Source organism: Harpia harpyja, chromosome 22, assembly GCF_026419915.1.
Source record: "Harpia harpyja isolate bHarHar1 chromosome 22, bHarHar1 primary haplotype, whole genome shotgun sequence".
Lineage (NCBI taxonomy): Eukaryota > Metazoa > Chordata > Aves > Accipitriformes > Accipitridae > Harpia > Harpia harpyja.
Genome location: NC_068961.1, coordinates 10994963 through 11011216, shown reverse-complemented (window position 1 = coordinate 11011216; position 16254 = coordinate 10994963). Strand labels below are relative to the sequence as shown.

The 16254-nt window shown below is 38.4% G+C and overlaps 1 protein-coding gene across 2 annotated transcripts in view; it reads right to left on the bottom strand.

Annotated features, from left to right (window-relative positions):
- OCA2 (OCA2 melanosomal transmembrane protein) overlaps window positions 1-16254 on the bottom strand; it is a 293670-nt gene that overhangs the window by 64260 nt on the left and 213156 nt on the right. The window lies entirely within an intron of this gene.

Here is a 16254-nt window from a genome sequence, read left to right as displayed (position 1 = left end):
AGGATTCCAGATCTCCCCGGGGTAGGTACACACTATTTTTAAAATGGATTTGATACGATGTCTGTTTTAAAAGTCAAATTGAAACAGAGTACGTCTGTGTGCTAATGGGAGTAAATGGGATTGTGAAACATATGCTGCAGGCCTTTTTTTTTTAAAGAATGCAAGAATGTAAGCACACAAATAATAAAAATAATAGCAATACTAATTTGTTGTGTATTCCAGTAGCTCTCCATACACATCCAAGTGTATTGACATCACGACAGAGACATACCAGGCAGCTGTCTGTAAGTCATGCAAACTGCAGCTGAATTCCACGCTAACAGCAGCCAGTGCATAACATGGAGGCAGAGATGGTTCCCTTACAGAAAAGGTTATAAAAACTATTTTATATGCAGATATATACATATATATGTACATACTTATATATATACACATACCTATATGTACATGCACACACTTTTTGGACAAGATGTCTACAGAAGATTTCAACTTACTAGCAAAGTGTCAAAATACCAGCTGTTGCCCAGCCACTAATATATTCCCATCTTGAAATGTCTCTTCTATCAGCTGAGCTCCCAGAGGGCATTAAGCATCCCCTGAGGCACACAGATGCCTCTAACAGTAAGGTAAGGCACTGCATTAAGGAAGTTTCTCATCTCCAATGGAGGCGGCAACTGTCTGAGGGAACCCACTACATACAGAGGACAGGAGTGCAAGACCCCTAGACTGTCAGACCTATGAGATTCTGTAGAAATATCTATTTGCAACACAAATCTTTGGAAAAACACAAAAATGAAAAGAAAACAGATCTGTGCATTTTAAAATCTGGTGGCAAATCTTCCATTATTTTTAATGGAGCCAAGGATTTGCCACCTTTAAAAAAGCAACGTCTAAAGTATTCCCCCACTGACTGTCTCAGCACAACGGTGGATGAAAGACCAAGCAGCAATCTCCCACCTGTATTACCTCTTTGCCCTTGTACAGGAACTGAGACATGCGGAAATTGCAATTTTGGGTGGTGACTACTTCTGGCTCCAATACCACCCATGCATCCTTTCTCTGTCAGCATCTGCAATCACAGTCTGCCAAACTCAATTCTCTCAAAAAAAAGAATAGCATTACCTTTTCTCAAAATAAAAAAAAACAAAGTAAAGAACAAGAAAAAAGAGAGACAAAAAGGGCGATTTGGAATATCTTAAAGAATTAAATTGTCACATTTACTCTGAATCATTTATCTCAGAAAACGCCTACCTGTAGTCATCAGTTTGTTCTTTATCCTTTATGCCACTTCTACAAAACTATGCTACAAAACAGTGGGCTTAAAATGATTGTTTCAGTCATGTTTTATGAAACTGCATGAAGCAGTCAGTCCACCTGGGTAAATCCCCGTGCCAAAAAAAAAAAAAAAAAAAAAAAAAAGACACCATACCATTTTCCTGGAAGAGAAAGCAAAACAAAGCTATGATTAATTTCTTTTTCCTGCTTAAATGCTTTAAGTGTATGTGGTAGGGACAGGATTAACATGTTGAAAACATCATCTCTGTCCTTAGTGTTGGATTCTTGGTAGGTCTGTAGGTCCTGCAACTCCTTAGGCACTTCCCAGCTTGGCTAGAAAATTCCCAGAGAGCTTATTTTGACTTATTTATTATTTCTTAGAATTGCCCATTGTGTGGAGATGGACATCTATCTCCTAGTCTAAACCTTCATTACAGTGTAGGCTGAGATGAATAGGGACCTGAATGCCATCTAGGCTTGTCACTAAAGCATTAGAAGTGATCAGAACTATAGCTCTTGTAGCAATGGCAGCATTTAAATGGTAACAGGAACATTTCAGTAAGCAACCAAAGTCTTCCTGACACAGAATTCAAACCAAAACTATGGTGCTAAAACTTCAGTGTCACAATCCCTAAAAAAGTCTGGGGTCCACCACAGAGCATCAGTGGCATGACAGTAAAAATTCCTCCACTTCTGAAGTGTAAGGGACTCAAGACTGGCAGCACCCCGAAATGTAGGCTAGTACCATGAGTTACGTCTTACTGTCAATAAAGGAGAATTATTAAAGAACCTGATCTCAACAGAACAGACGGGTGGTTATGAAACTGTCTGGTAAAACAAGAAAACACCCCTGTAGGCAAAGCTATCAACGCTACAAAAATCTGAAAGTAAAATTGGTATAAGTAATTATCTAGAACCAATGAGGCAAGAAAGACAAATACTGTAAGGAGAGAATAAGATACAAATTAAAAACCTGAGCTGCAGCAAGTGAGACACATGAAAGCCAACCATTGCTATAAAGTACAAGAGAAGAGGAAAAGTGCTGAGGTGATTCTGTTCCAGTAGGAGAATGGTACTCTTAAAAACAGTTAATCAAACCCAGAATATTCATACATTGCTAGTTAATCTAACTTTACTTCTCAAGTGTTCTTGTTTTCCATTTTGAACACAACTGAAGAAGATGAATATGTAGATTAATCTAATCCTGGAATTAATTTTCATCATAACTGCTGAATATTTGTACACAAATACCATATTGCTGAAACGCACCTTACACTTTTAATTTAATACCATGAATTCATGAATATGTCTTTGGACCGAATTAGTGGAACCTTTTAAAAGGTTTATACTCTGACATCAAAAGCTACACATAAATGTTTCCAAAGGGAATGCAAGGACCACCAAAGTGAGGTTATCTGTGCTTCATGTTCTTAATTTTGCTGCCTTATAAAAACCTTGCTGCAGCACAAGCCTTTGGGACTGTGGTTAACCTTCACCTAGCAGGGCCCAGCCTTTCCTACCTTTGTCCCTCCTGCCCTGGCAGGCTGAAGAAATATCCTATCCCATCCTCACAGACACGTTAGTCACTCAGGACAAATTCCCACACTCACCTTTTTTCTCCCCTCTCCTTCCTTCCTTCTCCTCCAACTGAGCTGAAGCCTTTTTGCCTAACACCTGAATCCTTGCACAGGTCCCAGCTGGCTATTTCTGATGAGTCTCTTGACCATCATGGGGCTCCTTCCCACCTCGCTCCCAGGCTGCCTTTCCTGGGGTCCAAACCACAGACCAAGCGCAGTGACCACCACCTCCCCACTGCTGCTGACATCCCCAGGGGCCACCTCTTCCCTCTCCCCTCTCACATTTGCTGTTCCTGTGCTGGAAAGATTATAAGGCCCACGATCAGCTGGATGTCAAACCGTAATAAACTCTTGGATTCATTGCTATGCTCAAAATTGCCCATATCAGCATCTACAGAAAGGAGATACTCATGGAGCTGGGGCCCAGGGCCCTTAGCATCCATTCACATGAAATTCAGAAGTTACAGCAAATGGAGCAGAAAAAAATGTCGTCTTCCTTGCCGAGACCTGCTGGGCCGGGAAGGCAAACTTTTGCATGTTAGCAAGATGTTGCTGAAGGCATTTGTCTTCTGAGAAGAACCAAACTTAGAAGAGCAAGAAGATGCTGGAGGTCACAGAGGTATTTCTCATATCCCTGAGGACAGCAGCTCTGCCAAGGGAGAGCAAGTCTCAGTCTTAGCTTGCAGGGCCAGTGCAACTTCGACACTGTACCTCCATGGTGCTTGTTTTGGTCTCAGCTTTGACACAGAGAAGCCATTTAGATCCACCCCACAATAAGCTACATTGCATTGCAGCTAAATATGCATCTATACACAGTCCATTAGATCACTGTGATGGGAATGTTTAGGAGACTGACAAACCAGACCAGAGTTAAACTTTAAAAAAAAAAACCAAAAAACACTACCAAGATTATTCATTAACAACTCACTCCTGCTATTTTGCTGAAAAATTGGTTACAAGGATTTCTGCTCACGTGTTTTCCTATGCCTCCTATCTGTAACTACACAAGTCTTTCTTTCTCCCTTTAGTGGTAAAGTTGCTCACACACCTTTGTAAAATGCTTAAACATTGTGTCTTGCCATCGCATTGTCACAAATTACTTATATGCTGTTGTAGATCACACTGGTTTAGAACACTTATAGTTGGGTTCAAAGCAAGCTATTATTGGTTATATCCTAATTAGTGCATTTATAATTTATAGATGTCACAGACCTCTGCTGGGACTACAGTTGCATTGTTTGCCTATTCTCAAGATTAGTTTTTGCTGGCACTTCTTTGATTTTGTAGTATTGAGACACAACACCTTTCTCATTTTAAGTACCATTGGGATCATTTCCAGCTTATAGGGTGCTGCTGCACGTGTTGTTTACACCTTATATATCCTTCCACAAATAAATTTTCTATTTTTTAAGCCTCACTTTGGAGGAAGGTGGCAGTCATATGAAAATAATGGTGTGAGAAATCAACTTTATAGACAATGAGAGGATTGTGATTAATGGTGTTATAAACATACCCACCACCACTCAACAGTCAAAATGTGGCACACTGGTTTGTGAGATGTAGTATCCTCATTTTTCAATCTGGGATTTCTTGGAAAGAAATATGTGCCATGCCCGTACCATGCATAAAATGTAGAGCTAACCAGACCATACCAGAGAAGTGGCCAAAATCATCTTTTGCCTCAAAGTTAGGAGAGAAATAGGAATAAAATGGCACGGCGATAGATGACTTGAAAAAGTAGTAGCACCTTTTCCCTTCCCTCCCCAAAAAGGAAACAGAGGCATCAAATATGCTTATCTTTTTACAAAACTAACCTTTAGTAGATAACTGAATCATTAAAAAAAAAAAAAGACAAGGAATAAGCAAATAACAAAATGGGCCAATTTCCACTCTCAAGAAGCCTGTAAATATATGGGAGAAGAGAAGAAGGGGAATAACTGCCAGAAAGAGAATAGAAAGACAGAAGTGAAGCAACAGATGGAAAAAGAATGGCAAGGAGCTAGATGAAGTTAAGCAAAAATAAAAGTCTAGGAGATAAAACAAGAGGGAAAAAATGAAAGGCAGAAATGGGAAATGTACACATCTTAGAAGGGTAAATAAAAAAAAAATTAAAAGGAGGAAAAGTAGGAGAATCCTAGTGAGACTGAATGATCATGTATCTGAGGCAAAACAGCCTCAGGGAAAGAATAAGGACACAAAAGTCGTATTGCTTTAATCATGTGATGTAGTTACACTAGTAAAACCTCCTGAGCATAGACTCAGCAGTGTAGATCTAAATGTGTTTGTATCAGTAGAGCATAAAAGAAACGGAAAATCTGCAGGGCAGGAATACAGCTAATGGCAGCAAAGGCAAAGCAATGGTCAGGCTGGAAAAAAGAGTTAAGGAGTTGCACATTCTACTCAACGGTAACAACAGAGCAGCATTTTAACGGTGCCTCTTAAGTTTTGTTGCAGAAAGGTTTCACTTCTGCAATCGAACAATAAATTCAGCTTTCAAACAAAGGTTTCCAAACCTCGTGTGGTTCCCTCTCATGCCAAGATACTTCAGACACAGACTTAGACTGCACACCTTCTGGTATATTTGCTTTGCAGAGAATATTCTTATCAGCTTAGGCAATTGCATTTGCCCCTCACACATACAGCTGAGGTTCTGGGGGAAGACTTAATGTTTTGGGCTTCTAACTTCAGCCCCTTTCACTGCACATAAACTCAAGGCCGAAGGTAGATGGCAGGAATAACCACGCGTACACTGCGCAGGGACCCACTGCAGTCAATACTGGACTCTGGGGGGATAACCTGATAGTTACATGTTTTGAACACATTTTTAAATGCAGTTATGAATCACATCAAAGAGAACAAGATTGCTGTACAAACTAATCCTCTTTCCTCTTGAGTTTCAGAGCAATTACACTGCATTTGAGGCACCGTGGATTTCAGCTGACTGAACCAGTGCCTGGGCGCCAAGGGCATCTTGGTAGATCTGATAAGCCAGATAAAAATTCATGCACAGATGAACGGCAGCTACTGTTATGCTCATCCATTTCTACTATTAATATTATTGCAGCTGCTTTACTTTCTTAGATAGAGGATAATAAAGATTCACAAGGTACAGACCAGGGTCTCTATTATTAGTGTGCAAAAGCAACCTTCATTAATGTCTGTTGACAGTGTGACTACTTAAGTGATTCAGTCTGGTGTCCTTTAGTCACAGCCTCTTGAGGGCTAAGGCTTTCTGTGTAGCAGCAGGGACCACTTCCATACTAAACACTGATGCACAGTTAATCCGAGTTCTAATTAATTGGTTTTCTTTTACTGTGTATTCATGTCTAAAAGGGATTTTTATATCAGTTTATCACATTTAACAAACCAGCACAAAGCCGAGTTAGAGCTGTTGTAATTATTGTATTCTTTTTCATAACGAGTGAATACAGAGCATCCATTTTAATTCTAGTGTGAGCAGGCATGTCACCACAGAAGCCCGTCTTGATGTAGGGATCTGGAACGAGAGCCTGGGTAGGTCAGTCTTAAAGATGACAGGGCTCCACTTCACTACATTATGTATTAATAAACCCAGTCCAGCAGAGCCAGAGACATTCCTATGTTACAGAAATTTCCATAATGAAGCACAATCAGTGGAGTTAAACTCATTAATAACAGAGCTAAGTGTATGTTAACACAGTAAGAGGTAAGACAATAATTATTAGAGAAAAGATCCTGTTGGAGAGGCAGATTTGTGCCTCCATCAAACTACTAACCAGCCGTTACCTCAGAGATATGGATAGAGGGAGGGTTATGTCTCATTTGCTTTCTCTCAAAAAGACAGGTGCTTCATAACACAGACACAATAGATTTTCCAGCCAGGGTTTCTCTGGGCAGAAAATACAGGCTGATCTTTCTACATTTTGAGTCACAAAAGTGTTACCATCAAGTATGACAAAGGTAACCTCTAAGCAGACCTTTATGTGTCAGCTTTCTCTGACCCTTCTTGTGAGTTGCCTATAGATGTATGTGCAGTCAGCCACCTTATATTAGTATACTGGCTTGCATGTCCCATCAGAAGAGCTCCCAGGTTTCCAGAAAATAAATGAAATTTCAATTTCAGTTGATGGCTTAGGTTTCTAAGTATAATCTCATTTAACACTAGCACAAGCGCAAATCTACGTTTCCAAAGCTACTAGCTTACAGGGTGAGATCATTTCTTTGGGAGACACTAAAGAGGTACCCATTTATACTATAGAGGTGAGAAAGCTGCTGGAAGTCTTGGGAGGGTTCCTTCTCAGAAATAAAGAAGAGGAATCAAAAAGCTCTTGCTACATGGGGAGAAAATGAGCATTTATCAAAAATTTTTCAACAGGACTACTTCAGGGCTTCAGACACTTAGCTGAGCCAGATTTAAAAGGTCAGGACATAAAGTTATTTTGAAAAAAAAAAACAACACTCTAGTTTGAGCAGAAGACTTAGAATTAGAATTAATAGGGACCAAAACATCTCCTAAATGGAGAATGCCACTGAGGTATGGATTGCACTAAGCTATGTGCACGCTAAAGTACTGCCTCAAAACTATTCACCCAACTCAGAGTCATTTGTGCATATTATACTTGCTAGACTTATTTCCAGGCTTGAGATGGGCATAGGCTATGAGCCATCCTTGTACCACAGGAATCTTTTTTTCCTTCACAGTTCCTTGGTTTTATTTACCATTTATACTGGCCCATCCCTAGATGCATGCACAGAAAGAGACCCAATTCTGCACAAGATTTTATGGGTGACAAGGGAATTTTCCTTTGCACAACCATTTACTCCTGTACAAAATCAGTATTAAACCCCACCTAATAGCATTTGCAATGACATAAACAACTATATAACTGCTAGGGTACCCTGCAGGCTTTTTGATCGTGGCTCAGTTACCCTTTTCTTTCCATCTCAGTTACGGCATGAGAGAAATCGCCTTAAGAGACACTATTGCTAGCAGCTGCTTACAGTCATGAAGCCTCATCTCACCCCCCCATGGCCTCTACGACTACACCAGTAACAGAGAACAGATCCTTCCAGCAGGCCAAATGATTCAAATAACTTCTTTCTAGAAAGCAGAGAGAGTTGTGTAGCCAGGACTCTATTGGTGCTTCTCTTGCATCCGTCTTCTCCGGGGAGCTTTTTTTGTGTTTGCTGCTTTTTGCTTTTGGTCCTGTGATGGCCCCCTTGGCTGCCCTGAGCAGATGTTTGGAGCTGTCATTGGAGGCAAAGACAAACTATAAAGTTCCAGCAAAACAGAACAACTCAGTGTGAAATCAAGCTGCTATCAGGAGACACTGGGATCTATGACCCTCAGGATGGCTTGGGGTGGGGGAGTTATTTTCATGCTATCAGTCAGAACTTGTTCCTGAGCAGCCCACCAACAGCAAAGTCCTACTTCTTGCTCCATTGCAGTGTGGGAGAATCCATTGCAGACTCCTAAATCAGGTCTCCTGTGAGGGGGAGCCACAAAGCCCACCAAAACGCAGGTACAAACATGTCTTGTCAAAATCAGTGGCTCCAACCTGAGGAGTTAATTTGGCTTGTGAGCGGGGCTGAAGAAATCCTCTCTCCTTTCATTGCCTCCCTTGAGCTTTGTCATCCTTCAGTTACCAAAGCAAATGTCACTGCTGTGCTGTTTGAAGCAGCTCTGATTAATTCATCTCCCTGGTATATAATGGTGATAAAGCCAATAGAAGCGAAAAGCTTACAACCAGCTGCTAGGCACCGACTAAACAGAAATGTAGAAAAGAGAGCAGGTCTGACGCTAACCACCCTGTTAAAAGGCATGGAGATTGCAAACTGAGCATACATTTCTCGTCTGCTGCATAAAACCTCTTGCCATCCCTTTCCACTATCATCCTCTGAATTGTAATGAGACACAGTGTCTTCACTGTTGCTTACCTCCTACGATTATGAGACATTTTCCTTTTAAGCACATTGAAGAGCTAAATGTGTATTTGTGGTATACAAGATACTTTGCGTAACATTATAGAGGAGAAAACTGTATGAATCCCTTTGTGTTCTGTCACTGGGATGAGTTTATCATTCCACAATCAAATGTAATGCAAGTTGGCATCAATTTTACTAAGAATAATAAGCCAAAACATAATGTGAACACATAAAAAGTGTTGTTGACAGCTTGTTTACAAAATCCAGGACTTCAATGCAGATTTTGTTTTAGCACAAAACCTATTAACATAATAAGAATATTGTCTGCTTCAGACAACCTGTTATCCTCAGCTGCACTTTTTTTGGAGCAGTCATACTTTCTCAGACACCCTGAAACTTTGCTTACACACAGTCCTCACTGACGCTAGTCCCATGGATTTCCAAAGATTTTATGAAGGTTTCTCTACCAATAAATATTGTTGTTCTTTTCACTTCTCAGGACAGGAAGGTTTATTTTATTAAATGCTTGCCCTTTGGAGACACATTATTTTGTAACCCTCCAAATTCAGATTTGCATGTGCAAATAGGGTAATTGGATACACATTTCAGTAGTTCAGCACCTTTTCAGGGGCAAACTCATTCCCTTTCTCCAAGTGCTGAGGGTCAAAGTAATAGTACCAAGATAAATAATCTTAAATGTTCAGTCTAAGGCCCAGTTCAGGAAAGCAGTTAAGCAAGTGTTTCACTATTCAAGAAGAACACAGATGCCTTTTTAGAAATATCACTTAAGTATTTCATAAATAAAAGTATTTTCCTGAATTAAGGACTTTCTCTGAAGAACGTCTGCTTAATACATCAGGTTGGGAGAAACCACTTCGCAAGAATCTACCTGAGCTTTGCATGAGGTCCAATTTTATCTGGTCTCTTTATTAATCATTATAACAGAAAATATAAACCATACATTTGTAATCCAAGGAGAACTGCTGCAGGCAACACTGCCCACAGAGAATAAATGCAGCCATCTATCACAAAGGTGGTGCACAGGGCTCTGTTTTAAACGTAAAACACAAAGGAACAAACCTAAGCTTGGGTGTATAACTTTTATTTTGGTGTTCTCCAGCTCCTGAGTGCTTGTCTTGCAAACTCTTTTAATGTTTGTGTATGCAAGAAGTATAACATAATATGCATTTATCCATCCCATGAATAGAAAAATGCATTGATGGGTTGATTCTTAAATCTGTTCCAGTGCAGAGATGCCAAGTTTGATAAATCTTTTACAAAGGCAACTAAAAAAATCATGTCTAATACGGTCCATAGAAAAGTTATGTAAAATTTAATTATGTTAAGGGAAACTTATAGTAAAGGTTTAAAAATCTCTTACAACAAAAGCTAAATATAAAATATAAATATTTATAAATTTAAATATTTAAAAATCTCCTGTCTGTTTATATGCAGAATATATTACATATGTTCTCTGGATTTTGTTTTTATTTAAATTTGTTTACAGTAATTGATACACAAAAAATATTTCCAGTGTCTGTTGGTAGTGTAGAATACTTATATTAAATTTGAGTCCTTTTTTTGAAACAAATTTCCAAATCTAACTTGCACTGGAGAAAATCTGACCACCTACTTATTTTTCCAGTCTGACAGTGGAAATAAGATTACAGGAGGTATTTTATTGCACACAGGAACAAGAATTTATGAAGACTGTGGAGTCAAGAAATACCAAATTAAAAGTTTTACATACAAGTTGAAGGCAGCTTCTTTATTCGTCTACTTCACACAGTTTTCATTTTCATGACATAATTTTTTCATGAAAAAATGCAGCCATCTTTAGTCGACAAGTGCTAAGAATATCCATTTGGCATGTTGTGTTTTACATCAATTCATGATGTAGCCACACATTATTCATTGAATGTCATTCAAGCTTTTTTCTCAAATCAGAATTGCAGATTTCCTCATGGACATCCTTAGAGCATTTCACAAGCCTCACTCAACTTATTTTCACAAGAACCCTTCAGTGGGATAGATGAAGTGAGACAAAGAATGTTTAAAATTGTTTGTTAACTTGGAGTTTAGAATTTGCAACTGTGACTAATCAGCACATCAGAAAAATCAGGTTAAATTCCCAGGTGAAAGCCTTGCTCAGCCTCCAGGGGCTCCCAGATGCAGTATATGTACTGCAGATGCTGTCTTAAAGGTTTTTAACTGCCAGCCTAAGCAGCAGGTAAGCAGGTAAGATTTTTCAAAGGCTTTATGACAGGGTCGGCTTGGAGGATTTTTCTTGTAGGACACCTAAAACTACGTCTATGACAGTACCTCAGCCTCTGACAAATTTCAAACCCTGAAGTCTGTCTCTGAAACATGAGAGCATTAAAGCTCTCCAACAGAAAGGATTGTGCAATAATGTATTTAATATTTATCTTCCCTTAGTCTTGTTCTTGACAAATAACTTGAACTGTCAAGTGGCCTTATTTACTGGCAACACTGAAAACTGTGCCTTTAATGACAATATTTATTATTTGGAATGTATCTTGTCAAGATTTTGCTCTCACTCATCTTGTATGTTGTTCATGCGCACGCCTTACATCCTGTGTAGTAGTTTAACAGAGGTCTTTGAGCTCAAGCAAATTACATTTGGACTCTTCACTGACTTCAGCTGGTATGGTACAAAACCTCAGCATGTTATTCATATTCTTCTTCAGTCTCACATTAATACTTCTTCCCATTTGCACACAGTCAAGACAGAAAAGTATCTTCACATATATTTTGGCCACTCAAGTCATACTGCTTGGGCCCAGAGCTGGTGGATCTACAAGCAAACATTTTGCTCAGAGGTCAGAGTATATGCCCACATTAACCCCTAAAATTGTTTTTCCAACCAGCTCTTAAAAATAAATATTCAGTCATGGACTGATCTTTGCCTATGGAAATGCACATACCTTTAAGACAGAGAATGTATGAGTTAGATTACATTACACACAGCTTAAACCACCACTAAAAATCTGGATCAAAATGAAATAACCTACGTGCTATAATCAAACTAGTAGCACAAAGTTTGATATATTTCATCTAGCAGGCAACTTACTCCTTATTTATAAAACTAAAAAAAAAAAAAAATTATACTTCATAGGTTTCCTTTTCTTAGGCATTCTGGGACCTTAATAAATTAATTCACTGGCTACAATCTGTAGCCATGTGAGGTCAAAAGTGAATGCAGGAAAGACAAGAGAAACAAAACACCCTGAAGCATTAACACTCCAGAGGCAATTTGAAGAGAGTCTTAAGTTTTCAGTTTATGTTCACGAGCCCCAGCACTGTCAGACTTGCTGTGATTTTTTACTTCAAATCATTGTCTGTAACTCTTTTCACGACCAATGCATAAAACGCACACGAGAGGTAATAGGTTGGAAAGTGCAGTAGGTGAATATATTAAATAGGAGGATGAAGAAAAAAAAGGAGATTATGCACATCACTGACATTAGGAAATTTAGGAAAAAATAAGCCTTTTCCCTATTCTCCTTAACACTGTTTGTTAAGTAAGAGGGGTTTTTTTCCCCTCTTAATCTTTATTAAGGATAAGTAGGCACAGGCCATCTGGAGAAAGGGGCTGGAGGCAAAACAAACAAGTTCGGGTTTTGTTTGGCAACTGGTGGACTGGAGGAACAGAATGTGAATGAACAAGACATAAGGTTCAAAATAGCAGGTGTCTATAAAGAGGAAAGTATCTGGTGGACAAAAAATTTGAGAGGGAAGGGGGAGACATGGGAGGAAGCAGGAAAAAGAAAAATCTGTAACTCCCCACTGATTGTGCCTCTTATTTATAGCACTCCACAGCTCCCTTTCTCCTATTATCTTGTACAGTTAAGGCAGTTCATACATCATGGACAAACCAATGTGTGTTGATTTTCTTAAAAATAGCAGCAGGTCTTTTACTCCAGCCAAGATAATAGTAATGATGGCTAAGACCACATCTCGAGAGGGCTTTCTTTCCATTACTGATTCATTAGGCAAAGCACTAATTGAAACTACTGCTAATAAATCACTGCTGCCTATCAAAGTTGCAACAGCAACCTGAAAAAAGAAAAAACAGCATGTGATCAACTTTAAACATAGTGCAAAACCCCTTTTGCTTCTTATTATTTTGAGCAGTGCTAGGATATTGCTAATCCTATAATATTCTCCCTAATAAGAAATGTGTGAGAAAAGGTTTCTTCTCTCATCCTTTCCCTCTAGAGCATCTATGAAGATTTTAATCCTTCTCTCAGTAAATCTCAACACTTGTTGATTTTCAGTTGTCCTTAATAAATCACTCAGATTTTCATATGCTGACTTCATCTGAGGTGGTTAGCACTTATTCTGAATTGCTAGGATTTCCTATTGTAAATTCACTTCAGAAATATTAATTTAATGCTTCAGCTATTTCATTATTTTTTCTGACTTGGTTCCCAATCATTTTCTTAGCATCCCATTACAACAAACACAGAGGCTCATGCTTAGCATATTTATTTTCTGTCTATTTATTTCAGGTGCCACTGATTTTCTGCCATTCGGAAACTATGAATTCTTTAATGGTGGTTAATGTAGGGAGTAACCATCTGATAGCTGTTACGCTGATGTTTCCACATTTTTTATTAGTATCTTTAAAATAATGGTGTTTGCATATAACTCTACTTCCCTGCTATTTGATCAATAGTATTTCTTTCTTTGACAAAGGCCAAAGCATCCGTATAGAAAATATACCTTTTTAAAGCACTTCAGAAAGTTGGGTAAAATCAGGAAACAAGTACATAAACAAATCCATTGACTATAAAAAGTTACACAGAAAGCTAGCAACACAGTAGGAAATAGAAGCCTTTTCTTTATGAACCTATTCCCATATATTAAATATAAAATAATTCTGAGTTGGTGGAGAAAGTCTGCAGTGCAAGTTGTCTGAAGACAGTTTTTGGAAATTACATTTGACTTCTTAGATGAGACCTTCCTCTTTCTGGGTGGTCAAACAATTTGCATTTCTAACTGTACCTTTAAAATTTGGTTTCTTAGAAACAATACAATTTATTTTGATTTTTGTTAAGAAAACCGGAATTACTTTCTAAGACTAGACTTGGTGTTAACCAAGACATGGTACAAGAAGCTTTGGTATGGTCTAAAATAAGCTTTTATGAAGAGTTGTGGAACAATCCATTCAATTAGGCAAGTTTCCTTTTATAGATATGATCTGGAGTTGGCTTATTCCCCAAAGAATAAATCATTATACCTTTTTCAAGATGATTGGGTGTTTCTAAATCCTGCAGTTCAATTCAACTATTCTTATAGAAGTGAGAAATATTTTTTCAATCATACCTCAGTAATAACTGCTCGCAAGGTGTTCACAAAGCTCACTGTGCAGTATGGGAAAACATTTCCAGTTTTTAAACTCATTTTGAATTGATCTGTAGTTACGATAGAGAGTAAATATATCCAGTCCAACAGCTCTTAAAGAAGTTGAACTGCCACAGGATAAGGGGTATGGCCCTTCCATGACGTTCTAGAGGGAGTCAGGCTGGCTCTGCAATGGTCAACCTATCTCCAAATGGTCTAGATTTTGAAGTAAAAGGTTAAATATGAAAGTCTATGGGTTATTCGGGGTAGCAAAGACAATGGTTAACAGTAAAGAATTACAGAAAACCTTTAAAAGAGCAAATGACTGGACAAAATCGGCCTGTGACAGTTGTAAGGTAGTGTAGATAGAGGAGCAAAAATAACCTTAACTTTACATACTAAACAGTGAGCTAATAATGTTCACTCAGGAAATGCAGCTTGTTATTATAAGATGTTCTTCTAAGAAAATATATTCCTCAGGTTATTTGTCAATAACACTCCAAAACCTGAATTAGATCTTAACAATTACTAGGAATAAAATGGAAAAGCAGAAGAAATCAGCAGGCTGCTGTGTAAATCCATGGTGTATTTGTGTCTTGGCTAGTGTTTATACTTCACATCCTTCAATTCAAAAAGTCTATGGTGAAACTTCAGAAGGTGAAAAAAGGGATGAGCAAAGGTATGAGAGTATTTCCATATAAAATCATGATTTAGAAAAAGGATGGCTATTCATTACCCCTTCCCAACCAAAAGATTTGGGAAAGGTGGTGGAGGAGAGGTGTCATAAAAATTAAATTAGCAAAGGACAAGTTCAAAACAAACAGCTGGAATATTTTTCCCACAGTGTATAGTTTATCTGTGAAACTCCTTGTGACAGATGTTGAATTTACACAGGTTCAGCAAGGAGCTGGCTAAGTTTGTGGAAGGACAATCCATCAGGTGCCATGCAATATAAAGATGCCATTTCTTATTCAAGAAGTCTCTGGGTCACAGAAATCTCTGAAAGTTGGGACAATATTCTGGGAAAACATCATTTTATGTTTGCTCTACTCTTGAATTCTTCACAGGCACCCAGTATGCCCCACTGTTAGAGACATATGCTGGGCTGGCCAGACCCTTGGCCACTCTCAGTGCTATTCTTTGCTGGATAGCCCAATACTTGGTGAAGTTCTAGTATGTCCCTGTTTCTTTCCTTGCTTTCAGTAATTGCCCTGCTTATCTGCTGGAGATGATTTCTTTTAACAGGCTTTGCTTACATTGCCCTGTAGTGCTATAATTCATATATTGCTGCCTTACTGTATTTTACACCATTCAGAAAGGGTAAATGGATCTCAGAGTAGTCATATATTTGCATATACTCTATGGCTTAAAACAAACATCACTGAATAGCCTAAAGGGATGTCAATGAAAATGAGAATCCCATCCTCTGAGAACAGCCAAAAGCGTACTAAAGATAATACACTTCTACATAATTTATTGCTTAACTAATATTTTGTTCAGCCTTTTAGAGAGAATTTCACTGAAAAAATAAATTCCACCCACTCTTCAAATTCACATTTTTATGGGATACTATACACTAGTTTTGTCAAGGATGTAGTCAGTGTAACTTGTGCCCTTCTGATGTGCAGATTACATTGATAACTATAATGGAAGTCAATGAAAAATATACTTCATTACCTCAAAATGATCCAAAGTACCTGGGTAATCTTCTTTACACTCACTTAAAGCCCTGTGCAAACAACTTTATCTTCTTTTTACAATTTGCTTTGTCATATGAGCTTTCACTGAATTCTTCCTGGCTGTGCAAAAGAAGCAACAATGTTGTTTAAGGAAGGAATGCCAGTTTATTTGAAGGAAATCCTCAGGAAAACAGTGCATCATAAAAAAATTTCCTAGAAGCAAAATTAATTTAACCTTAAGTTTGATTGCCTAAAAGCATAATCAATATGATTTTGTACTCCCTGTGCACTACTTGCCTTCTTTTGACAGATAAAGTAACATAAGAGAAAGAAAATCTCATTTGAGTCCTGTTGATGTATCACTTCTGAAACCGGCAAGATCTCTCCCGCACCAAAGTGTTCCGAAGTATTTGCTAAGATGACTGAGTGGAAATGAATTGCTGCACTTCCTC